Source organism: Podarcis liolepis, assembly GCF_965112155.1.
Source record: "Podarcis liolepis genome assembly, chromosome: 1".
NCBI classification, from domain to species: Eukaryota; Metazoa; Chordata; class Lepidosauria; order Squamata; family Lacertidae; genus Podarcis; species Podarcis liolepis.
The window spans coordinates 71,041,007-71,066,992 of record NC_139554.1 but is presented as its reverse complement, the minus strand read 5'-3'; positions in this window follow the sequence as shown (position 1 = coordinate 71,066,992).

The window sequence follows — 25,986 nt, the reverse complement described above, 5'->3', positions numbered from 1 at the left end:
AAATGGGGACTCACCAGGAGCAGGATATGAACACGCCCATATATACTATGTTTCACACAATAAGGGATTATTTCTCAGAAACCCCTATATCTAGAGGGACAACACAGTGTTGTGGTTTGAGTGTCCCAATTCAGCCATGAAACTCATTGGGTGACCTTGAGCCAATAACTGTCTTTCAGCTGAACCTACCTCAAACAGTGGTTTTGAGAGTAAAAATGGCGGCCGCAGCGTGGGGAGAAAACAATGTATGCCACTTTGAGTGCTGTGGATGAAAGGAAGTTTATAAATGTCATAGCAAATCAATAAACAAAAGTATAGTTGTCATGAGATGCACATACAAAGGAACCACAACAAACACTCTTTTGAAAATGGCTTCTTGTCATTTAGCATTGGATAGTTTTGAGAACATACTTTCACTATTGCTGTGAATTTCTTTGTCCTCTGCCTGAAACACACACAGGGGAAGCTGAAATGTTGCTCTTAGGACTTCCAGTTTGCTCTATGAGAAAAAAGATGCATGAGAGAAAAAGATAAGAGTCCCGTGCAGCTCCCTGCGATAGAGAATATGAGTTCACTTATTATACAAGACAATAAGCAACAAATGGAGTATGTATCACTTCCACGCCTGCTGTTCTTACACATGTTTGACTATAGTACATTTCTCAGTAAAGCTCTAAAACAAGAAAATAATGCAGCCCACAATGTAGAAAAACAAACACACACACACACACACACACACACACACACACACACACAAACAAACTATTGGCTGTTACAGTATGCAGATCTAATGGGTTGGAGCCAGACTTAGTCATGCTTAGAACTTATGTCCCCTTGATCTAAATGTTCCTACTCTAAGCATGACAGGAAGTCTCGATCCTATCTCCCATAAAGGAATCATGCAGTTAGGGAAGCCAAGAGCAATCTGCAGCTTTGATTGGGTAGGAAACCTACTAAATATCACGAGTTACTGAATATCAGGAGAAGGGAAACTCAGATCCTAAACATCTGCTGCCTTATGGCTATACTCATTCGTGAGAAAGGCTTCAGGAGTAAACCCCAAGGAATAATCTGTACCCACTGCTTGTGGGACATCTTGGGGAGAAGAAAAGGTTAAGGACTAAACCCTACATGTATCTAGAGTGGAGTCCCTAAGACAGTTGAATGGCATATTGTGTGCTGCCTCCTGATAACTCCTGCAGCCAAGCTGGTGCCAAATATATTGCTTCCCTTCCCTTTAGATCGCATTAGGGAAGCTGAGAGTGGAGTCTTGTCATCTGGGTAGCCCAGGACCTCCGTACACACCTGTGCCAGTTATTTTAATACTCTTGGATGCAGTTCATCTGGCCCTGGAGATTTGAATACATCTAAACTAGCCAATTATTCTTGTACTATCTCCTTAGTTATTCTGGGCTGTGTTTCCTCTGCTGAATCATTTGCTCCAAATTCTTCAGGTCGGGCATTGTTTTCTTTATCGGAGAAGACTGAGGCAAAGAAGGCATTGAGGAGTTCAGCCCTTTCTGTGTCCCCTGTTTGCATTTCACCATCTTCTCCTCTGAGTGACCCCACTGTTTCTTTGTTCTTCCTTTTGCTACGGTCCTACCCATAAAAGCCTTTTTTGTTGCTTTTAACCTCTCTAGTAAGCCTGAGTTCATTCTATGCTTTAGCTTTTCTGACTTTGTGTCTACACGTGCTGGCTATTTGTTTGAATTCCTCTTTGGTGGTTCCCCCCCTTTTCCATTTTTTGTACACATCCTTTTTTAATCTTAACTCAGTTAAAAGTTCTTTAGATCCACCCTGGCTTCTTTAGGCACCTTCCATGTTTCCGTCTCATTGGTATTGCCTGAAGTTGTGCTTTTACTATCTCCCTCTTAACAAACTCCCAGCCATCATGAACTCCCTTTCCTTTTAGTATTACTGTCCATGGGATCTCACCCAGCACTTCCCTAAGTTTTATGAAGTCGGCTTTCTTAAAGTCAAGAAATTGAGTCCTAGTATGCTTGGCTGCTCCTTTCCGCTGTATAGTAAACTTCAGAAGAGCATGATCACTCGCGCCTAATGATCCTTCCACTTCTACCCCACTAACCAGGTCATCAACATTGGTTAGGACCAGATCTAAAATGGCTGTTCCTCTTGTTGCTTCTCCCACTTTCTGGACAATAAAGTTGTCTGCAAGGCCAGTGAGGAATCTGTTTGACCTTATGCTCTTGGCTGAGTTTGACATCCAACAAATATCCGGGTAATTGAAGTCCCCCATTACTACTATCTCCCTTCCTTTTGCATGCTTGGCCATCTGTTCCAGGAAGGCATCATCTATGTCCTCCGTTTGGCTTGGGGATCTATAGTAAACTCCCACAATGAGGTCTCTGTTATTCTTCTCTCCCTTAATTTTGACCCAAATGCTCTCACTTTGGCTTTGAGGTTCTAAATCTTGGATCTCTTCACAGGTATACACATCCCTGACATATAACACCACTCCTCCTCCTTTCTTGTCTGGTCTGTTTCTCTGAAATAGATTGTATCCCTCCATTATTACATTCCAATCGTGGGACTTATCCCACCAGGTTTCAGTGATGCCTATTATGTCATATTTAGTTTGCTGTACCAAGAGCTCAAGCTCATCTTGTTTATTTCCCATGCTTTGTGAATTAGTGTGCAGACATTGAAGTCCATTAATCATTCCCCCGTGTCTCTTATTTAAGGATTTTTTCCTCCCACCACTAGGTCTGCGTGCTGTTTGCTCCATTTGGTCTATGACATTTGGATGATCATCTTCATCAATTGATAGACTCCTGCCTTCAGGAGCACTGTCTCCCTCCCCCACATTAGTCAGTTTAAAGCCCTCCTGATGAGGTTTCTGAGAATTCAAATTTCTGTTTGTATATAACGATGTTTTTAATAGAGAACACACACGTTTTCAGATAAAGATGGCACCTTGTAGTCCTATGAATAACATCTACCCTGCTGAACAGCTACTGCATTGGGACATTGTTCACAGAAAGTGAAATTCATGCAGTTCCCACGTTAATCTGTGCACCTTGAAGTTACATTGTGGCTATTGCTGCTATAAGTATTGCACTCTCTTCTGGACTGGGCTACCAATGACTTTATGGTCACTCTTTTCTTCTTCTATTAGGACACAGTCTATGCTTCTCTGTGTTCTCCCATTCCGGACTGCATAGTTCTGGCTCTAAATTGGAAAACAAATAGCTACTGGCAGCTTGGATTACAGCTATAATTTTAGGAAATGGTGGACTATATCGAGAGAGGGCAGAAAGTAATGTAATACAAGTCAGTGGAATGACTTGCTTAAATACATATTAAAGAATAATACGGTAGATAAATTGTTTAGTTTTTAAAAGCATTCACAGTCTGCAACGCTATCCAGGAGAGCCAGAACACTCTTCTCCTTTAATCATTTCTGAAGACTCCAAAACAGCACACACATTTTAGCATACTTGAATTATCATTTGCTGCAATGCTGTTCCGTTTCAGCTGCATATATGAACAACCTAAACTATCTGATTTAATGTAGCTTCTAACAACCTGCTTTTGTGATATGCCACTTCATACCTGCACGCACACCTCGTAAATACACAGAAATTTGTGCTCAGAACAATGCCATAATTCTGAAGTGGTTTTGAGAACATGACAAGGTGAGTTACATATCCACTTATTTTGAGGGTGCCAGATTTGTGTGCACGTTAAGACATTGGGGAAGAAAACTTCCCCAATTTTATTTTTTCCTTGTGAGGGTGACTGAATGGCCTCGTGGTATTGTCCTTCACGAAACACCTGCCAGGTTGATTTGTTTGCTGAAGAATTCCTGCCTTCTGCCACGAGCCTCGTGAGGCATGTTCTATGCAGCCCAAACACATGAGTCATTGCCCCAGTCTCCTGTAGCATAGCCCAACATTGCTCCAGAGTGAACCAAAGAACATGGGAAGTTTGGCAGTGTAGAAGTTTAAAAACCTTTAAATAATGAAGCAGAGTCTGTACATTGTTATCTGAGCCATGTCCAGTTGTCCACTGTGCTCACAGCACACACTATGATGGCACATCCCTCGATATTGCTGAGTTCCCAATATCCTTACACAGCCAAGGTAATCTGAAAACAATGCCTCTTAGTTATGGCATTAGGTCATTAGAGGTTCCTGGGGAGAGGAAGATGGGGGTGGGGAGGGAGAATATCGAGGGCAGGAGAAGGGAATCTTTGACTCTCCAGAAGATGCTGAACTACAACTCCCAGCAGTCCTTGTGAGCATGATCAATGACTAGGGTTGATGGGAGTTGCAACTCAGCAACATCTGGAAGGCCACTGGTTTCCCATACTAGATCTAGAAGGATTCTGAAAAGGGGGGGATTTTAGCAGTGTACTGGGATTCAAAGATGACGCAAAGGATGGAATTTGGTACCCCCCTCTCTCGCTTACATTTTTCCATATGAAAAGAACATGAAAACACTAAACTCTTATGATCAGCCACTGATGTCCTGTTCTGTATCCTTCTCCATCATCTGAAATCAGCCAGGCACAAGAAGTAGGGCCTTTTCTGTGATGCCACTGAGATTCTGGAACACGCTGCCCAAGGGCATTGGCCTGGCCCCACCACTGACAGACTAAAGTTAACCTTCTCCAGCAAGCATTTTCCAGTCGTGATGTATGGAAGTGAGAGCTGGACCATAAAGAAGGCTGGTCATCGGAGAATTGATGTTTTTGAATTATGGTGCTGGAGGAGACTCTTGAGAGTCCCATGGACTGCAAGAAGATCAAACCTATCCATTCTTAAGGAAATCAGCCCTGAGTGCTCACTGGAAGGACAGATCCTGAAGCTGAGGCTCCAATACTTTGGCCACCTCATGAGAAGAGAAGACTCACTGGAAAAGATCCTGATGTTGGGAAAGATTGAGGGCACAAGAAGAAGGGGACGACTGAGGATGAGATGGTTGGATAGTGTTCTTGAAGCTACCAGCATGAGTTTGACTAAACTGCGGGAGGCAGTGAAAGACAGAAGTGCCTGGCATGCTCTGGTCCATGGGGTCACGAAGTGTCAGACATGACTAAACGACTAAACAACAACAACAACAAGAAGCAAGCATTTTTGGGTGCTGCCCAGCGAACTGGGCTGTGGTGGTGCTCTGTTGATTCTTTTTAAATTGTATTATACTTCTAGGGAGCTGTGTGTGTGTGCAATATTCCTTGCTTTGTTTTAATTGTAAGCCATCTTGAGTATATTTTTGTTCTACAGAAAGGCAGGTTGAATGTAAAATAAATAAATACTTTTAATCTACAATTTTTAGAACTACTCTGAAATATCAAACTAAGGGGACATTGTATAAATCCAGATTTCCCTTCATATAATTTACACAGCTGTCCAATTAAATGATCATCCCAATTATGAAAGGCTGTTAAAAATACATTTTTGCTCAAGGAGTTAGACACTTTAATTTCATCAGGGACTTTAAAATATTATACAGAAAAGCCAAACATTTCATATTGAAAGTAAGATTAACACTCCTCTTACAAAAACTACCTTCTAAAAGTGGGATTGTGGTGATATGGATTTATTTTCTCTTGACATGTTCCATACATATAGTTCTTACAAAGTTTGCAGTTCAAAAGGTTTATTTGTATAGCTACCTCTAATGCAAATTCAGCTTGATACCCAAGCCAGGCCAGACACCTTTCTTCAATTGTTTTCTTTGTGTTCGTTCTTAAAAATAAATAAATGCCAGTGAGTCAAGTCTATCTGGAGGCTCTGTCTTCAAATCACAGGTGGGAAGAATGGGTTGTACTAACTCAGAGTTTCTGAATCCTTTTGAGCTCAAATCCAATCTCAGCTCATGCTACTTTGTCTCTAGCACCATAGATTGGTGTTCAGTATCCATGTACACTATTGCCTCATGCTATATGCAAGGATCTGTGGATTGGCGGCCTATAGCAACCATGGGTTTAAAAGAGGATTTGAACAAAGCCTCTTGGATGCTTCCAAAATTTACGTACAGTCATACATTATGAATATAATCAAAGCTGGACAGGAATTGGGGGAATGATGCCCAATTTGGAATACAGGTGCACAATACAAGTGTGCCAAATTCATATTCTGAAGCTGTAATTGTGAATTTTGGCCACATTGCACACAGTTTTTCATTTTCCTAGGCTCTGTGCAGGATTTTGACTAGTTAACTCACTCTTCATTTCTCCCCCTAGGTGGCAATATTCTATTGCTGGCAGTTTCCCTCTGAAAAGTTAGATTGCTTGTGAGTATTCCATGTCATTATAGGGTTAGGCAGGTGGGACCTCAGAGCCAGGCAACACTTAATAACACACACACAAACACCCCTTATGTGCAAAGATGGATATGCCCATTAGTGTATACTACTGCTGCTGTGACTATCCCTGAACTGGTTCCTACAACACCCCAAGAGCCAAATTTTGTAATCAAAGTGAATGCATAAAAAATGATGCATCAGAACCGTGAACTCAATGCAAGATCATAGTCCCTCTTCCATGAAAGGAAAAAACAGAAAGCTTTTAAATTTTCCAGTTCACAAAGAGAAGGCAATCATGGGTGGGTAGCTCCCAAGCATTTCATTGTTCACTTGAATACATGGTCTGCACAAGTAGAACCCCCGTCACAACTAGGGACCCTAGTGAAGCAGGCTCCCTGACTGTGTGGACAAACCTGTTCCTGTTCCAACAGACGCAAGCCCAGTTTAGAACTTCCCTACATCTCACAAGGAAGTTTGGGAACTGAGGGGGTGGGAAACATACTAATAATATGAATACTAATAATTTATTTATACCCTACCCATCTGGCTGGGTTTCCCCAGCCACTCTGGGCGGCTCCCAACAGAATATTAATAAAGCGATAAAACAGCAAACATTAACAACTTCCCTAAACAGGGCTGCCTTCAGATGTCTTCTAAAAGTCATATTGTTGTTTATTTCCTTGACATCTGAAGGGAGGGTGTTCCACAGGGCGGGCACCACTACCGAGAAGGCCCCCTGCCTGGTTCCATGTAACCTCACTTCATGCAGTGAGGGAACCGCCAGAAGACCCTCGGAGGTGGACCTCAGTGTCCGGGCTGAACAATGGGGGTGGAGACACTCTTTCAGGTATATTGGACCGAGGCCGTTTATGGCTGTAAAGGTCAGCCCAACACTTCGAATTGTACTCGGGAACGTACTGGGAGCCAATGTAGGTCTTTCAGGACTGGTGTTATATGGTCTCGGCAGCTTTCCTGAATACCCCTTCTCCCATCCACACTTTGAGAGAGGTGTACCAGAAGATTCCATGAGCAGCCCACTCCTGTGAGCAAGTTGTCAGGCTTTTTTAAAAAATGAATTGCCAATGCATTCTCAGAATGAATTCTGTGACTTATTCTGATCAAGTCGTCACTTGAAAAGAAGTTGCCTAATGTCCCATCACACTATTAGTTCATCAAGCATTTTGTTACCCTGACTAGCGCTGGATATGCAAGCTCTCAGTTCTTCACGTCACAAGCTGCCTGATTCGTCTTCCCCCACCTCATCTTCTTAACTGGCAATGCCAGGGACTGAACTTGGGACTTTCTGCATACAAACCATGTGCTCTGACACTGAGCCATGGTCCATCCCTTTCATAGTATTTCAATCATTCAGTACTTAGTTATCAGAAAATCTAAACACCTAAACTCTTGCATCAGTATAGGGGGATTGTAGATAATGTGTGGGTATTTGTGGTCACTTGCGTGATTTCTGAATCAAATCAGATAAGTGTAGTTCTATTTGCAAGTTCACATAGAGTTTTTAAAAAATCCTGGAGTGATTCATGGAGATTGAATTGTCCAGTGGGACTAGAATGGCCTCACTAACCCAAACACAGCCATGCCCTTACAATGTTTTCTGTTTGCCACTTCTTCATAACATTGCAAGGGCTCCCATTTGGATTCTCACAGTGTTCCAGCTATTCCCACAACCCACTGCTAATGTATGACAGGAAACATTCTGTAACATATATAAATAGGAAATGACACAGCATCAAATCCAACTGCTGCTAGTTGGCATTAAGGAATTGTAAGGCACACAAAAATGGAGGCGGAGAAGCGGGTCTATGTAAATCATCTGTTTAAATTAATGACAAACAAAATTGAGTTCCCTTTGTGGTTGATTTTCATCTGAGCTGCACCCTACAATAAAATAGTTATCAAAGAAAGCTACCAATTAGTTGTTAATTCAAAACATCTTCAGAAATAAGGCTTCAAATCTCAACTGATATCTTTCCAACAACCTCCTAATTGCAGCAAGTTGGTGGTAAAAAACATTGCTTTAAATAAAAAGATGTATTTCATTTGCTGGAGTATATACTATCCCTTGCATAATTATTCCCAGAATTTCCTCATTATACCGTGAGCTTTCTCAGAAGATTTATTGTGTATATGTCTACACTGAGATACAAAAGAAAGGACAGATTATTGTTCCCTAAACCTTATACTCTACACAGGTCTCAGGAGCTCTGGTCTGGTGGTGGTGGTGGTTATGGGGACCACGTTGGACAAAACACAGTTTTTAACAGAACCGATCAGAATGCAAAGGCATGCAAACAAAAGAAAACTTCGTCAAGGATAGAAAGATATAATTCCTTGTATCTTTTCAAAAATGAAACGTGAGCCTAGATTAGGTGGGAAACAATAGTGAAAAACATGGGTGGGATTCAACTAATGAGTCCCATCCGTGGAAATTTGTGCAAGGACCTTCTTCCCCCTGCCTCCTGAAATTGTCTTGGGGGTGTCCAGCAGAACCTCCAGAACAGTGCAGACGAAGGGCAGGACTGTTCTGTCTGGCAAGCTGAAATGTTTGCACTGATGGAACAATTTCAATATCATCAACATCATCATCATCATCATCATCATTGTTAATTTGTACACCCGCCCATCTGACTGGGTTGCCCCAGCCACTCTGGGCAGCTTCCAACATATATAAAAACATAATAAAACTTTACACATTAAAAGGCTTCCCTCTATCAGTGCCTTCAGATGTCTCCTAAAGGTTGTACAGTTATATAGTTACTCATCTCCTTGACATCTGATGGGAGGGCGTTCCACAACACTGAATTCCTCCCCATGTGTACCAGTGGGTCTTGGCTCTCGAGGATTTGACTAAGGCTGAAAGTATTTCACTCATTCTGTTCCTTCTTGTTTAGTTGGTTAACTCTGCCCTAATTTCCACTCCTCCTGCTTAGCTAGTAACACAGGAAGTCACATTATACCGAGTTGGGCTATTGGTTCATTTATCTCAGCACTGTCTACACTGACTGACACAAACCCTCCACAACATTCATTTCTCTGAGTTCTTTTGCAGGTGTGCACCGATAAAACTATAAAAAGGAACCTTATTGTGGTTGTCTGTTTAATTTTTTGACTTCTCTGGTCGGATTGAATGCTGTTCCTTGGTAGTCGTTTCATTGTTATAATACCCAGGAAAAACATTTTTTTTCTCCCACTCCTTTTTTATAAATGCAAGACATTATAAGTATATATGCACACTCCATAAATAAACCCTAACTCTGTTATTGTTCTCCATTGTGTCACTGATAATGTTTTCTATCCGCACACATTTAAAAAGGCTCACCACTTCCCTTTTTAAGAAGTTGGAGGTTCTGCCTCCATCTTCCTGGGTGTAATTAAGATGGTGACCACAAAAAAGAACTATTCTTTGGTCTGTGCTTTGTCTCCTCCTGCAATAAAATGAGAAAGATGAACATATTTTAGATCCCTGACAGCAGTAAAACTGTTTTCACTTAGGAGAGGCATCATGAAATCATTTGGCCCCCTTGTCAGAAAGAGCAATGGCTTGTTGTCAGTGTTAATCCTCTTGGTTAGACACAGTGCAAATGGGTCCCACCTATGCCAAAGGTGAATATTAGCAGTAAATATCCTTTCAAGAGATCTGCCACTGGATCATTCAGTAGTGAAAACAGCTGTCCTCACTCATGCAGAACCTTTGGGTGAATAAAAGCCTTTAAAGAAGATTAAAGTGCACCCTTCCTCAAATAAAGAAAAATATATATGCTTGACATAGAAGGTCCAACATTTTATTCAGTGACAGCATTTATTTTGCGAGCATTCTATTGCATTTGTTCTACCTAGTGATTGGATGGTAAATTGCTGTTGTGTTGAATTCCCCACCTTTTTTCAGATGAAGTCACCAACATCTTCAAAAAGAATCTGAATTCCGGATGGGAGAGGTTCAGCTGTGTCCAGCTTATGGATCAGTTATAGTTGGCATCACTTATAGGTATAGAAGGGAAGCAGAGGTGGTATGTGTTGGGTAGAGGGTGGCAAACAGGGAACAAACTGCAAGTTGGATTATTGGCCATTTTGGCCAGTGTCAGCTGGGTAGGAAAAGCTTGGACAGGACTTGTTGTGGATGTGGTTATAGATGCTTCCATTTTGGAAGAAAACTGACACACAATCTTTAGTTGGATATTGACAGAAGTAGGTGTTCTTTGTTGATCTAATTCAACTTTCAGTGGCTTTTGGATACCATTGCTCATGATGTTTTGGTGATTTATAAGAACTGGCAGAGGAATGTAATAATCCAAGGTTACAAATATGAAGGTACCTTTCTCAGGATTTGGACCCAGATTTCAGCCTTAGTTACATTGCTGTAATTTTTATTTCAAAATGTGAAAGAAACCAAAGATAAAATGGAAACATTTCTGTAAACTCTGGCAGATTCCCTTGGTTTGGCCATTCACCATAAGATCATGCCTGTTTTGCACAAGCAATTTTAATTAGACTAATATTTGAGTTCTTATGTTTAGTATAAACTAAATGCTTATTTGCGACATCTGTTTCTCTGTACAGCTACTGGAATATCGTATTGTGTGAGTCATGTTTAGGTTAGTACGTACATGCATGGAGTTAAAGTTATCCTCACGCAGAGCTGAAGTTATGCTTATAAGATCATCCTGCAGGATGTGCTGCCTTTCTACTTTCATACAGGAAGCATGGTTCAATACATATATTCACTCAACTTTCCTGTTTAGAAGGTTTCAGTAGAACTTAGAATAAACTGTGGATTCACTGGGCTCTGATTCCCCATTCACTAATTAACTTTGTCTGGTCTGTAACTCTCTCTCTCTCATTCTCTCTTTTGGTGCTACAGTACTGTCATGTTATATTTGGGTACAGATAGCTTTTCCATTATTAAAGCTTCTTGAGGGTGTTTATAGTTTATAAAGATAGTTTGTCACACTTGCATGCATATTAAACTGGTGGGATCACTAATGAGTATTTTCTGATTATATTGGACTTTTTTTTGGTAGTGTGTTATCACTGATTCTTAGGAAACATACACATATTTTGATGGTTTTACTTCCATGGTGTGGATCTCCCACTGAGAATGGTATATCTGTATTGAAAGCAGCATATATTAGGGGTGTGCATTGGCTCTGTGTGTATACTCCAAATTACAAGCCAAATTGGGGTGGTCTGAGGTATTCCCAAATCAGGTTGCTTGCTAATAAGGCTTGTCAAGGCAGAACAGGGAGTTTCCAACCTTCGCAGTAGCTCTGTTGTCTCAGGTTTTCAAAAAAGTTAAATATGCAACCTTCCCCCCTTCTTTTCTGAGAAACAAACCAATCCAGCTAGGAAAACTCTCAGAGCTCAAGAGGAGATCAGGTGTGGAAGAGAGACAAGGGGGTATTTTGATGTACAAGGCCAACTTTTAATAATAGTGGAATGTTTTCCAGCTGATTTGGAGGAGGGATTCCAAAGAAAATAACCCAAGGTTGTTCCTCAGATGAGTCCTCATTCTCCTGTGTGTTTGAATTGTGAGAACAGAGTTACACCAGGGTTGAGAAACCTTAGACACACAGGCCAAATCTTGGCCTGCCAGGAAGCCCAAATTGGCCCATCAGGCTATTTTCCCAAACCACAGTCACCTACTGTCAGTTGATGGGAAGGAAGATGAGGTTAAATCCTGCACTGGCTGTGCAGTAGGATTTAGCCCTCCTCGTTAGATGAGGTGTGGGGAGGGGGGAGGGAGCCTGCTCAGTTCAGCAGGATCCAATGCTAAGCTCTTCCTGGATTTTCTGCTAAAATGGAGTCCCCCTCCACTGTAGGTGTATAGGACATCCATGCTATTGAGATGTTATGTACTGAGTTGAATAGGATCCAAAATGCAGCAGTCTGATTGGTCTTAGAACAATAGGATTCAGAATGCAGCAGTCTGATTGGTCCTAGAACAATGCAGCAGTCTGATTGGTCCGCAGGAGCCACCCAATCCAGCTCCAGGTGGAAGTGAATCCACAACCTGACCGGCCTACAGGAGAATCCTGGAGTTAGCCAATCACGTGCAGCCCATTGTGTAAATAATGTATATAAAGCAGATATTTTGGGGGAACATTCATTCCTCCTCACCACTATGAGCTGAATAAACAGCATGAAATCCAATCTCGACTCCGAGTATATTTCATAAGAACTGCTACACGTGGCTGTATTGGAGTCCCTTTCAGCCAAACACAATAGACCCTAAAGGGCATGGACAGAAGGGCACACTGACCTTGAGACATGATGCTGCAGCCCTAGCCTGTCTTTTCATGGATTGAGGTCTTAGGGGAGGCTGGGTCAAAGCATGGGCACTTGTCCCTGTGGCAGAGGTGTCCCATCTCAAAGAACCCAAAGTGGCTAAGTTTAATAGTAGGGCCAAATCTAGTCGTAACATTGAATTTTGTAGTTGGATGCTGGAACCTAGGCAAAGCAATACAAAACCCCCTGCTGAACAGGATCCTGGTGAGCTCCCTGTGGTCAGCATTGGCTCAGGGAGCTCACTCAGGGAGAGCTATTGTTGCAGTGGCAGGCTGTACCTTCTGAGGCCATCTGAAATCTGGCTGGCAAGCTCTGGATCACAGCCCTAATTTGGCCCGTGAGGCCATTTCTGGCAAACTCCACCCACCCCCTAATCACGTGACAACCTTTGATATTGTTAGTCAATCATTTTCCTATATGCTTACACTTTACACATCCTTCTAGGGTTATTGTTAAAAATGTAAAGATTTATATATTATACATACAATTTACATATTTTATGTATTAAGATACATTTTATATATTTTACTTATAATTTCACCTGAAATGTGTTTTAAATCTAAAATACATAAAAGCTTGAGTAAAATACATAAAATGCATAAAATATATGTTTACTTCTTGTTTCTGCTCATATTTGTCTCCGGTACCACCAGGGCCAGATTTAGGTTTGATGAGGCCCTAAGCTACTGAAGGTAATGGGGCCCTTTATATGTCCAGCTGTCCTTTGTCAAGCTCAAATTGTTGCTGTTTTTTTGTGTTGAATATATGCTATATAGTAATTTATGGACCTAACAGGTGTATCTAAAGCCATTTGCACAGAACAAAATATGTATTTTATCAAAGTAATTGTTGAAATACAATTAAGAAGTATATTAATAGTGAAATTTTTCAGGGGCCCCCAAGAGCTTGTTTAGCTTATATGTAAATCCAGCACTGGGTACCACCCACCAGTGGAATGCAATTCCCAGGAGGTTAACCAGGCTTGTAACTAGCCCTTGGTCTGAAAGTGGATCCTCAGCCACCCTGATTTCAAAGCCAGTGTCCTATTCTGTAATCACTGGTTCCTACATTGAAGGGGTGTTCTGTGGGCCAGGCAAAGTCACATCATCTGGCCTGGAGGATCTGGGAGTTGAGGGCAATAACTCTCAGCAGTGTTACACTTGGTGCTTCCGAATGGTTTGGCAACAAAGACTCTCCTCCCTGGAAGAGAGGGGAGTGGTTGTGGGCGGGAGACCGAGCTCCGCCCCTGGTAGGGGGCATTAGCCCCCTCCCCTCCTACATGGCTGGCGCCCACGCCCACCGGAGGTGGCCAACCAGGTGCCTCCGGGGGGCGTGTGTTGCAGCTTTATGCTGTGGTGCCAGCTCCGCCTCCTCCTCATTCGTCGTCGTCCCTCAGCGAGTCAGGTTTTTTCGCCTAGCTCATAGCAATTGTCACAACTTTTGTGGTATTGGTGGGTAGGTTAGGCATTGGATTCATGTGTTGTGCTGTGTCAAGGGCTAGGTGTGGCCATCGCCTATGCTATCTACCGTGGGTTATTCCGTTAAAGGAATCTGGCGGTCGTGTATTCCGTCCGATGCCTGCTTGGCGGGAGGCCATGGCACGACCCTCGGTGACATCAGGGGGTGAGCCTATAGTTGGATGAGCATCAACAGGCTCCACCTACTGTTGAAAAAACCCACCACCTATAGTCATCCAATGCCTAAGCCAATACCTTTTCACTGCTGTAATCAATAAAGTTGTGGCCTTTTCTTGCCCATTAACCTTATATCGCGTGTCCTTGTGTATTTATTTCACATAGCGGGGTTGGGCCCTCGATCCACAACTACATCAGTAATCAGCATCTTAAAAAGTAGAGACATCACCTTGTCAACAAAGGTCCGTATAGTAAAAGCTATGGTTTTCCCAGTAGTGATGTATGGAAGTGAGAGCTGGACCATCAAGAAGGCTGATCGCCGAAGAATTGATGCATTGATGCTTTTGAATTATGGTGCTGGAGGAGCCATAGGCAAAAGCTCTTCCATAGCAGGGACTATGGGACTGTGGCTGCTGATAAGTTGGAACTGCATGGGCACCCCTTGATTCTATACCTGCCAACATGTGTCTCATTCACAGGAAGAGGATGAAGAGCTAGAAGAGGAAATGGGGTAATATTATTGGCCCCATTCCTTTTAATATTATACTCATTGAGGCTGGACATCCAAGTATGGGCGGTCTGAACATGGATGCTCATTGAATGTGGATATCTTACAAGTTTAGAGCTAGATGTGCATAGGCATGAACAAGATCTGGAACTCTGAACACAACACTGCCACAAGTATGCATGGAGCCCCTTTCATGGATGAAACACATCAAGAAGCACTTCAATATTTCATTCTTATTTTGTACTATAAAATTTATACATTGCTTGATTGGGGCGGGGGGGGGGGGGACTCAGAGCGGTTTACAAAAAACAACAACAATAAAATTATCAGTAAGAAAAATCAGCAACAATAATTTGAAAAGTTAAAATAACAATAGACTAAAACAGATTAAAACTCACACCAACTTTCTAAACATCTGGGTTTAAATACCTGTCCCTGGTTTTCAAATACTAGACATTACACAGGAAAGACACAGAATACCCACAGAATACAGCATTTACGTTAGATGCTGCTGGATGTGGGATGCAATGATTAAAGAATTGGGAGTGGGGATGTGGCAGGGGAGATGAGAATAGGGTGATATAGGGGCCCAAGGTGGGCCTTGAGGAGAGACTTGAAGGAGGTCCAATGAAGAGGGAGAAAGCTGCTGTTATGAATCTAGTGAGCAAGACAGAAGCAAGAGAGGGAGAAAGTACAAGAAAAGAAGAGTTGAAAGCCACCCCCCTCCCCTCAAAAAAACCAACAAGCAGCTATGGTTTACCATTTGGATTGCATATTTTCCACAGTATAACTAAAGCTTTTCTTTACTTATGAGGTATCTGACCTGCTGTACAGAAACAGTGTAAATCCAATGTCCACACAATGGCCACCATGTTAAGGATAGGATGCTTAAACTTGCTTGGGGGAAAGGATGTGGAAAGTTGTAAAAATTGAGGTATTCCAGGGACTTAAGGGAGACTGTTGACAGGAAAATAGTGATGTGAAGGAAATACATGTTTAGCAGAGAACTGCTAAACTGCTGTTACTAATACTTTGTGCATTTGTGTAACTTGAAAATGTGTTTTCTACTGGAAAGTTTACTTTGATGTGATGAGCGATCTCAAAACAATACAGTATTGAACAGGAGGGGAAATCCTAGTTTCCTTTGCTTTGATTAAACAATTGTTCACATAATAGTTACTGGATTAATTGCACAATTATTTAATAAATAACCTTAGGGCCATGTGATGAACTTTTTTTTTCTTAAAAAAACACCAAACCCTTAAGAAGCAGACTCACTAAGCAATTCTTCTGCTAGAGACTCACCACTGGGCAATCATTAGGAGTGGAAATGAGTGGTTTTGTATTATTAAACACCTCTCCAAACTCACCTATGAAGTAAAGCAGCAAAGAGAACGAGGATAAGCTAAGTCTTGGGCTTAATGTGCTACTCTTTTCCCAGTAAAAGCCTTTAGAAGGACAGAAAGCTAAAACAAAAGCAGATTTGTAATACAGCATCCCATCTGAATGAAGCCCCCCCTCCCCCCCTGGCCGGTCTGGTGCTTTATTAAAGACCAGGACGTACTCAATACAAAGAGTTCCCTTGCTCAGATGAATACGCCTTTCACAATTTGTTTGGGAAGTAGGAAGGGGAGGAAGGGGAGGTTAACACACAACAACAGCAGCAGCAACAACACAAAAAAGTCCATTCATGGGATGAGTGGGGAGGGAGGGGAGTCTGAGGAGATTTTGCTTCATAACTCAAGTGAGAACATTAGTGACACAGAGACCTGCTTAGAAACCTTAAAGTGTGTTTCAGTGTTTAACAGAACAAGTCATTAACAGATATTCAGGCTCAAAACTAAGGCATCTGCAGAAAAAACGTGTAATGACGGACCCTCACACAGCATTTGTACTTTCCTAACAGTGCAATAATATGCACTGCTACTCAGAAGTAAGTTCCATTGGATTCAATGGGGGTTCCTCCCAGGTAAGTGGGTATAGGAATGCAACCCAACAGCACAATCCTATACATATCACTTCAGAAGTCAGTCTGATTTCAGAAAGTGGTAAATTGATATAGGATTTCAGTCTTCATCTGTTTGTTTGAGATATATAGAGTTAGCCTACCCAAAGCAACAGAATGCTATCCCATTGACCTCTTTGCTTTACTTGATTTAAAGACACAGAGATGTGCTTGCTTACAGGTGGAGACCATTTTGCACAGGGGTTCTGTTCCCCATGTGCATCAGCAGAGCACACATAAACCCACCACACCCCATTCTGCCTTTTTGGGCCACTTCCAGGTTGGCAGCGACACGTGTATGCTTGATCGTGCATCAATCAGACGTGCCTAAAATGGTCACTACCTGAAGATGCTGGTGCAACCAAACCAGTTGTGTTCCAATAGATCCACCTTTGTCTGTGATGCAAGGATTTCCACTTGTGCAATGGAACTTTCTCCTCCTCTTCCTCTCCCCATGCCGCCTCTGGAGGGTTGGGGGGGGGGACCCAGAAGAGAATTTGGAGGTGTGGGAGGATACAGGGAGAGGAGAGGGAGGGGAAGTTCCATTGCACAGCCAGAAGTCATTGTAGTGGCAGGTAGGTACTTCACTGGATACTGCCCATTGTTTCCTCTTTGGGGTGGGATATATTTTTGTCACCATAACCTTCAGTGAATACTTCTCTTTTCTGAGGCAGTTGCGTTGGTAATCCATTTGAACCAGGAATCATGTTGCTATACCACCATTATACGCCTGATGGCATTATTCACTTGCACAGTTTACACTATCCCACACCTCACCATCCATGAAATGACAGGAAATGTATGAAGAAGGGAAGCTGCACTACATAGACTGCCTTTGGTGATGTAGAACCCTAATCATGCAATGTTCTAAATAACCGGGGGAACCTAAACTCATAGAGGAGATTCCTCTCTTTGTATGCTTCCCAATCCATGGATGAAGAGGGTTGGAGCCACGGGGTGGGGTCTCACCCCCCCTCACAGTTTTAGTTGATTATCGGTACATAAAATTATGTGGGCTAATAGAACTGACTCAGTGGATTAGCTGGTTGGAGAAATACCTGTGACAACATTCCATTCTTACCTAAGGAGCAGCTTTCAGGATACTGCTAGATTTTCCGATGGAGGCTTCCTGGCCTGGAGTTTTCAGATGGGACTGATTCACCACCTGTGTTGGAAGATAGGCACCTGACCACCATCATTCACATCCAGCTCAGACTAGTATAATATGCTTTATGCAGGGCTGCCATCAAAAATAGTCCATAAATGCCACTGCTCATTTGTTGACTCATCTTGATCATCCTGAACATATAACACAATTTCTAGAAAGCAGGAAGTTGCCATTCCCAATTTGTGGTAAATAGCAAGTAGTTTGTTTACGCTGAGCTTAATTACACTCAGAAAATGATTGCAGAAATTCAGTATAACATCCTGTTGCAAACATTTAAATTTAAGTTTTAAGAAGTCCGCATGCATTGACAAATGAAAACACCTTTTTGTTTTCAGCGTAGGAAATTAGGCAGCAGTTATAGCAGGCACAATTAATATGATGTGGCATTATTTGTTGTAATCTACATGGCATTTTGTACCCTTTCCTAATCGTTCTGATGCTCCAATGACCCAATAAAAGCCCAAACCATGTTGTCTACAATTTTGTCTGCATCCCTGCTTGACATCAACAAAAATTACTGTATTTTTCATTACTTTGGCACCTTTCCAGTTAGGAAAATACAAGTCTAATGTGATTTCTTTATTGGCCCATAAATGCTGTCAGTATGATTATACATGAGACCTCTCATTTCATATGCTAACCCCAATCACATTCTTATATTTTAGTAATTATTATGGGTCAGCAAGAATTGATCGGGCATTGTGGTTTTTCCATATGAACTTCATGCCTTTGTGACAAACACATGCCTTGATGCAGTTTAGCTTTGTTAGCCTTTGTTATAAAGAAATCAAGAGTAGGTATTATATCAACATTTTGCATGTTGTTACCTTGGTCTTTGACATTAGGGTGACACCAGACTTTTGCCAACAAAAAAAACCTCTAAACAAAGGGAGCTGCAAAAAGTTCCACATCCCCTTTGTTTACCTTTTCAATGTGCTACCTCTTACCTGTTCACAGCTGTTTCATTTTCTCACCTACAGCTTTGGTACCCTTTTAAAAAATAACCAGAGGCTTCTTCTTAAAGTAATCCCAGCCAGGCTGGGCGATATGATGAGTTATAATCATAATGATTATAATGAGTAAGGGCAATACTTCACAGGGGGGAGTTTTCCACATACCATGCCCTATGTCTTAACTGAAACATATTTGATGTACATATTCACTCATGCTGATGGTAAAATATTGACTTTGTTTAATGAGGGAGCACTACCTATTAGAATCTGAGAAATGCAGGACACTTCATATTTTAACACTAACCATTAAAGATATACTCAGTGAGATTCTGTAAAAAGTTAAATCGTATACTTCTAGTTCAATTAAGCCAGTACATATTAATAAAATGCCATCTGCATCCTTTAAAATCTACTGGTTGCACTCAAACGCTGATTTTTAATGTAAAATGATTGAGCACTTGTTCACCTTATTCACTCAGAAGGATCAGCCTCTCTGATGGAGGCCAGTATCAGATATTTGAAATAATAGCTCTATAATTGGGCACTCAGTCCCCACACACAATTAAAATCAAGTGAGCAGAGCGAGGTATTCGCCCAACCACTTCAGTTGTATCGGCCCACATGATTTTATCTACTGATATCTGCTAACATACAAGGGGTGAGGAACCGCCCTGTGGCCCCACCCCTCTCTGCCCATGCATTGGAGGGCAGGATTGTTGTGCAGGAACGCCTCATGGAATCTCCCTCATTTGTGCAAGGTTCTAAATCATGGGGAATGGGGGCTTCAATATGTGCAGCAGACTCCCCAATGCACACATCTAGTGTGTGTGGAGGGCAACAGGTCCAAGGGACAGAGACAATACAAAGGGGGTGGGCAGTGAGGGTGGCCCCAATTTACCCCTCACACATTTATCTTGTGCAGAATTATTGGCAACAAGAAACCAGAAGTTCATTTGTATGTTCTCCATTCCTAGTCATCCATTCCCAGGCTTATGCTACTCCATAGTTTAATGGCTTTGGAGCACACCTAGAATAAAGCTTTACTAAGCGTATTTACCAGCATTTTGAACTTGAGTGAGCATCTTTCATAGGCTAACAGCTAACCCATTAATTTCGCTTCTGTGGAATTTATTTGTTCTTTTTGTGCAGGCACCATTCACTTTGCTTTTACTAAGGTGATGATAGGATTTGCATTTTGGAGGTTATAAGCTGCTCTCATAAACAACTACACTAGTAGCCATAAAAACGTATCTCTGGAAAAACTCGGAAAACAAAATGCCAGCAAATTAACAATTGGCTCCAAATGTTCCAGGAAGGACATCTGGGAGACAGCCAAAAGAGAAAATGTCATAATCATGTGTGACTTCAATTATCTTCACATCAACTGAGTAGATGTATATCTGGATAATGACAAAGGGACAACCACAGTTCTAGATATGATGAATGATTTGTTTTACAACAATTACAACAAGCCTTTGATTTAATTCTGAGAGTGCCCAGAACCTTATTGATGTTGTTGTTGTTTAGTTGTTTTCACAAGTGCAAAACTAAAAAGAAAGACATGGATGTTGTTGTTGTTTAGTCGTTTAGTCATGTCCGACTCTTCGTGACCCCCATGGACCAAAGCACGCCAGGCATTTCTGTCTTCCACTGCCTCCCGCAATTTGGTCAAACTCATGCTGGTAGCTTCGAGAACACTATCCAACCATCTCGTCCTCTGTCGTCCCCTTCTCCTTGTGCCCTCCATCTTTCCCAACATCAGGGTCTTTTCCAGGGAGTCTTCTCTTCTCATGAGGTGGCCAAAGTATTGGAGCCTCAGCTTCACGATCTGTCCTTCCAGTGAGCACTCAGGGCTGATTTCCTTAAGAATGGATAGGTTTGATCTTCTTGCAGTCCATGGAACTCTCAAGAGTCTCCTCCAGCACCATAATTCAAAAGCATCAATTCTTCGGTGATCAGCCTTCTTTATGGTCCAGCTCTCACTTCCATACATCACTACTGGGAAAACCATAGCTTTTACTATACGGACCTTTGTTGGCAAGGTGATGTCTCACTAGGCTTGTCATTGCTTTTCTCCCAAGAAACAGGGGTCTTTTAATTTCGTGGCTGCTGTCACCATCTGCAGTGATCATGGAGCCCAAGAAAGTAAAATCTCTCACTGCCTCCATTTCTTCCCCTTCTATTTGCCTGGAGGTGATGGGACCAGTGGCCATGATCTTCATGTGTTTTTTTGATGTTGAGCTTCAGACCATATTTTGCGCTCTGAGGGTGAAAGAGGAAGCAACTTTTCCTTCTTGGTGCTATGTCTCCTGTCAAACGGCAACATTAAGATACCCTTTTCAATTTTAATTTGGAGCAAGGGATACCTCATAACGGAGGGGGTTGGAAGGGTGGCTTCATGAGTTTGTTCCCTGAGCTCCTTTTATATTGAGTCCACCCCCTGCCCTTGAAGTTATATGCTCAGTCTGATACAAGACCCTCTTCCTAAACTAATCCTTGTGATGCAGGAATGCTGTTGGGAAGCCTCACAGCAGACATCATAAGACATGGGTGACTTCTGATACGCAGTTTCCAACTTTCCTGGTTTACAGCTTGAGCCGTGTGTCTAATGTCAATGGATGATTCTGAGTATGCTTGGAACCCTTCACTGGTGCCAGAAAACCGAGAACTTAAGGACTAGGACTCAGCACCTATCAGTCCCCCTTTACTTCACCCCACAAGATAAGTTTTGGAAGGAGGGAAACAACGATTACAGTGACTAACAGTGGCTTGAGCTCTGTCTGAAGTTTGGAATGACCTCAGGCTTTCACACTGACAATTCTTAGGCAAAATACCCGGAAAAAAACTGAGAGGAAAGCCAAAAGAGTTTGTGTGTTTATATAAAATGAATGCCATATGCATTTCAATAAGGAGAATAAAGTTTCTGAGGGGCTTCTGCCCTTCCCTGGGCTCCACCAGATTTTGCTTACAGGAAAATTCAATGTAAATTGGGAGAAATATTTGCAGGCCACTGATCCCCCATTTCTGCTGTGGAGACACAGTTTCTTGGAAGTGCTTTGGAAATGAGTGTACATATTCAGGGCAGTACTGACTATTCCAGCTGTTCCATTTTATTTTTTACTCCATATATTCCTTGCTATTCCACATGCATGAAACAACCTGAACTAAAGTATTCACTGCTGGTCAGTATTAGCCACTAAAGTGGAAAAATGGATAGGAAAGACTGGACTGAACCTGAATCACATATCTAAAATATATGAAACATCGATGAAAGAGACCTTAAAAAAACCTTAGCCATTTGAATTATTAAAAAATCTAGGAAAAGCACTGAACAGATACTTTGAATATGTAATTGAACTTAATGCCCCAAATAAGAAAGAAAAGCACTGGGGCTGTTAACATCAAAGCTCACATTAAAAAATGTAGGCTTTACAACTGATAAGCTCCTTCTCGAAAAAGAAAGGATCAGAAAAATCTCCATATTTCAGTGTCACTTGAGTAAAACTGACTTGATAAAAGCAAATATGTGAAGAAAGAAAAGGCAAGGCAGGAGAAGGGGGTGTCAGGTTCCAGCTCCCAGCAATATCATACCATGTAAAGTCTTTAAGTAGTGAACTTCGTTAAAAAGTAAGTATTTCTCAGGCAGCTAACAAATGAGATTCCCCCCTGCCCACCCTCCATAGGCTCTGGTTGGGATGCTGGCACCCTCTATATCAAAGCAAAATAAGTAAAAGTTAGCCTGGTAGAAATACTCTTTAGATAAGTTTTGGCTCCAAAGCACAAGCGGTTAATGTCCTTTTCTCTGGTGGATGATTTCATATTATTTCACAAAAGGCATACTCTTAATGATTCACAAAGGGAGCCAGCTTGATATCCAAGTGATACGATGATGAATAAAATATATTTCTTTTCAAAAGTAGCAAAATTAGCTACGAAAAAAAAATTGAGCTAGTGGTTGTCCTAATCATTCCTTCAGTCAAAAGTGAGCAACATGGCCCATGGGTTCAACAGAGTTGTGATGTCGCTTGTTGTGTCCCCCGACTTCTTGTTATAATTCTGAAACACTTTTAAAGAAATAAAAACCACATGCATTAAAAGTGTTTCTGTCACTCATGGTTGTGGAGATAAGCTGAAAAATGTGAAGGTAATATAAAGAATGCTGCAGTTGTAAATGGAACTATGAATAAGGGTTAGTTCGGAATAACGTTTATTTCCGGGTTGACAATTCATATGCAGATGTACTCATAGTAAAGCAGCCTTGTCTCATATGAACTGTGGTGCCCTCACTATTTCTTCAATTCTGTCAACTGTTCATTTCCATTAAAGGACATGAATGTTTTTGCTTATGCATGTATTACACGCATTCACACTGCATCATAGGTTGTTGTAGTCTTAACACTGTGCAAATGTTTGTTGTTCTTGCACATGTGCATATTTCTCTCTGTTTTGCCTGGTCTGCCTACATTCTGGACAAGAGTTAGCACCCTCTCTTCAACCATATTCACAAGTGCAGCGACGGTGGGTTGGAGGCTGCTTTTATGCAAGTCAAATGGGTGCTGTACCAGTTGGGAATCTGTAGCTGTATGGGATTGCACCCTCTGCTACATGGAAACCAAACTGTTCAGGGCAACACTTTGGATAGCGTTTGGAAACAAACTGACCCCCTAGTACAGATCGCCAGTACACTAGGGGTTATAAGATAGCTATCATGACTAGTAGTCATTGGTAACCTTATCCTCCATGAATTTCCATTGAGATATTTAAGAACTGGTGGGATCTAACTGCTGCAGTGCTTTGCTGTCAATATCCAATATCCCAGCTGCTACATTCTGAACCAGCTGGTGTCCCCATACATTTTTGAGAAATACACAAGGAGGTGCTTTCCACGTTGTGCTGCATGCTGTAAAACCCATGCATCTGCAATGCCAAGTGCCCACCCACATGGTCACCACCACACTCGTGAATCAGGCCTCATGAACAAGAAGTTGTTTCCTTTGCTTGTAAAGGCCCGACTCTGAAAACCTTTAACATAAAGGAAAGAAGAATCCGACATGTGGCTTTGCATTGTAGGTAGAATTTTTTTGTTTTGTTTTCTACAATGAGAAACATAGACGGTAACTCAAACACCGAGAGATCTATTTACGCTTCCGAACAAACAGTTTATAAAGTCTATTATATACAGATGTCTAAATATTTTGAAAATGTTTGCTTATTGGACGTGAAATGAAGCTACCTGTTTTTATTTGAAAAATTTCCCCTTGGAGTTTGCATGTAAAACTAAAATCACTTGTTAGCTGACACAGTGCGGCAAATGAGGCTTATTTACAGAGTATATGAACTGCCTGGGCTTATGTTTGTATCCTGGAAAGCAATACATTTGAATTTTCATTAGACGATTCCCTTTTTGCAAGAAGGGGGGAAAAGTGATTCATTGTATAAAAAGAGTAGTAAGTGGCTTACTCTCGGTCTTTGTCAAGAGACAACTGGCAAATTGCGGGCTGCATAATATTTCCGGGACTCTACTTGTATCTGGAAATTGACTGCTTTGCAAGCAGTTTAATCAACAGGGCAAATAATCAGTACAAAACAATCCTCAAAACAGTCCGGAATTTGGCACAACTAATTGGAATTGTGTGTGTGCTTTTGCTAGACCACAGTCCCAAGATATTTTCCTGCATCTGATGAAGTGAAGTGTCGTCCACAAAAGTTTATGCCATAATAATTTTATCAGGGTGAAATCCAGTGGTGTCTGCATGCGAATGGAACAGACTTCTGCTCCTATAACAGGTCTTCCTTTCATCCTCCCTGCAGCCCCTGTGCAGCCCAAAATGTGCTTGAGAGAGAGAGAAGACCAATCCATTGGGGCAAATGGGCACTACCTCACCAACCTCAGTCTACTCTCAGCCACCCCCATCTGCCTAGCTTCATACTTACAACCAGTCTAGGGATGTCAGCTTGAAGCTGGCTGTCAGCTTCCTATTCTGAGTGTTGTCCTTGCAGAACACAGAAGGGATGAGGATGGGGACAAAACCATAATTAATTGGTTCTGCCTGCCATTGGCTGTGGTTTCACCTGTTATTTGCTCTGATTAGACCTACTGTTGGCTTCCTGCCTTAAGCTCTTACAGTCCCAATGGATACCAGCCACCATAGGGATATGGTGGATCCTCAGGGCAAGGCTGGTTTGCTTTGTGTCATTAATTATCTCAATAATTTGCTTTTTGCAGGCCCTGCCAATTAAGGACAATATTTGCCCTTAATACATTAATTTAAGGAATGAGCAGATTATATTGGCTTCCCCTTAGCTGTAGAGAAAATGAAGGTGCAAGCCAACAATTTGACATGGTGACTGAGACTGGTTGCCTCCCTTAGAGTAAGTTGCTGACCTCCAGAAAGAGGCTGGAAAGTTGTTCTAAGGCCAAAGGTGTGACTCTCAGGCAGCTTCAGGAACTAGTGAGGCACTTTACTTCTGCCTGTGAGGTGGTGGCCGCTTGGCACGCCTTTCTTCACAGACTTTGAGACACAAGATAGTGTGTTGCTCGTCGAGGTCCCCAAGCCACCCCATATAAGGCACACTTGACACATAATTTTAGTTTAAGGTTTTTGGCATAATTTTGGCCACAATTTTATTAAAATTACAAGCAATGTGAGTGGTTGCTTAGGCATTGGTAGCGACGATCTGCCCCTGCACGGGGACAAACTGACATTCGCCCGCCCGCAAAGTCAGAAAGGGAAAGCATTTTGGGAAGAGAGACGGAGCTGGGTACCATGCCTCACCTCCCCACAAATGCGTGACAGGGGTTCGGACAAAAGCATGGTGATCCTCTGGATTCCTTTAATGGAATACCCTTGCAGCAGCAGCATTTTGGAGGGGCAGGCACAGCCAATCCGTACCCCTCCACCAACAAATTAATAAAACCTATGCCTAACCACAACCTTACAAGTTGTGACGATTTGCTACACAGTAGACAAAAACCAAATGGCACCAGCCAATCAGCCAAATGGACAAAATTCCTACCGGGCCCCTGCCCCAAAGCAGACGACCCCATGATAGGCATAGCAAGGTCAAGCGAACAACCCTAAGCAAGGGAGGGAGGGAAAAGAGGAAGCTCAACGCTGTGCGCAGGGCATATATAAGCTATGGCT